This window comes from Homalodisca vitripennis, unplaced genomic scaffold, assembly GCF_021130785.1.
Source record: "Homalodisca vitripennis isolate AUS2020 unplaced genomic scaffold, UT_GWSS_2.1 ScUCBcl_7906;HRSCAF=15784, whole genome shotgun sequence".
Classification (NCBI taxonomy): domain Eukaryota; kingdom Metazoa; phylum Arthropoda; class Insecta; order Hemiptera; family Cicadellidae; genus Homalodisca; species Homalodisca vitripennis.
Genome location: NW_025784013.1, coordinates 14395 through 16361, shown reverse-complemented (window position 1 = coordinate 16361; position 1967 = coordinate 14395).

Genomic DNA, 1967 nt, shown 5'->3' with positions numbered 1-1967 from the left:
AAGTTATAATTCTTTAAATGGTGTTTCAACTGTAGTTTTTTTTAGTAATTTGTATTAATTAAACATTACTAGAAAAAAAGTAACTGGCCAATAATTTAAAAGATCTTGTGGAATTCTTTCTTTTAATTAGTTGTACGTATTTGGGAAACTTTTAATTTATCCAGGAACATAACAGTAAAAACAATATATACAATACGTATGTGAAAGGCCTTAGTGTCAGTTTTTTAATTACAAACGATAATATCTTGTTCCAACCAGCTTTAATTGTTGTTTTTTAGGGATTTTATTATTTTTAAAATAAATAACACTCATCTGTAACAGGTTTAAATTTGAAAATTGATTCTGATAGCTTACTGATGTTCTTTGGGCTTTATATGCAGCTTCAAAAATATATGGTTTTAATTAGAAGCAGTAGCTGCATTAAACAAAATATTTATTTTTGTTTCGGATTCTGATAACATTAATCTTCACTTTTTTACACTGAGCACCCATTTTGCAGAAGTCACAACTATTTAAAACTCTGTTTTGCAAATAAAAAAAATATGTATTACAATTCTTACTTCAGGTATAACTAAAGAGATAACAGTATAGTTCTCTTTTTATCAATGTAAATTCTTAAGACAATAATTTAGAAATTACATGTATAATGTTGAAAGTACCATTGTTAGGTCTGTATTTTATTAATACAGGCATTTTCCCACTGATTTAACTTGAAACAAATTTAGTAACAACCATTTTGTCATAGACAATACTTTTGGTGGGTACACTTTTGAAAACTTTCTTTATTTTTAGTGTGTTCTAGAACAACTAACAAACCCAAATGGTCAGATAATCTTAATTCAATAGCTTAAATAACATTTTGAATTATGATATTCATTACAGGTGTTTGTCACTGGAGTTATTCTAGTTGCCTGTCTACACAACTCATGGTAATCAAAATACAAGAACATACCCAGGAAAGAATTTGGGGGTCCAGACAAGTGATATTTTTCTGTAGTGGACAGAGAGTTAAGGCTCCATTTTGTTCCTTAAAAAGTTCTTCGTTGAGAACGATCTTTCAGCAGTACGTGTAACTCAGTAATATTGAATTATTTAAATAATAATAATCGTTGACTAAAAATGTAGTTGAAAAAATAAAAATTTTGGGGGGGTCCGGGCTCCTTGGACCCCCTTGCTGGCTACGTCCTTGTCTGTTAGTACAGTAGCTTCAAATATTTGAACTACAAACTTAGTAATAATTTAAAAACCATAATTTGTATTTTATCCATAATATCCATAAACTTAAAGAATTTGAAACTAGTCCTCTTTATCTAGGTTTCAAATTATATAATAATATTCCACAGTCACACAAAAAAACTTCTCTTATCTAAATTTTATAAAAATTAAAAAGAATACTTTATTAAAACCATAATATAATGTAAATGAATTCTTTGAAGACAGTTTATGATGAAAACGAATAATAAAATTATATTTTTTAAATAAATGTAAGGGTTGAAGCCTTGGATTTAATAAATTTTTTTATGTTTCATAACGTTTTTTATATCTATAAAATATGACATATCCAAAGTAATGTTTTAGAATAAGCTTATTTATATAGTTTTAATTATTGACTATCTACCAGTTTTTTATTACGTTGTGATAACAAAAAGGATTGTACAATGAAAAAAAAATGGTTCTTAAATCTTAAACTGAAAAGATTCCTTAAGCTTTCAGGGAGACCATTATACATAAGGGGACTGAAATATAGAAGCTTCTCCTGCACACATCCAGCTTCACTTTTCGTAAGTGAAGCTGTTTATCATGGCAGATGCTACGCTGGGAGACCTCATTCTGGAATTGCAAACCTCTCACACAAGTAGGGTAAGGTAAGGTTATTTCGCAGTATAGGTAACTTCGCATTAATTTCTGTTTCTCTTATTACAGACTTGCCTGTAAAGATATTAGTTCATGCATTTTACCTCTAGGTA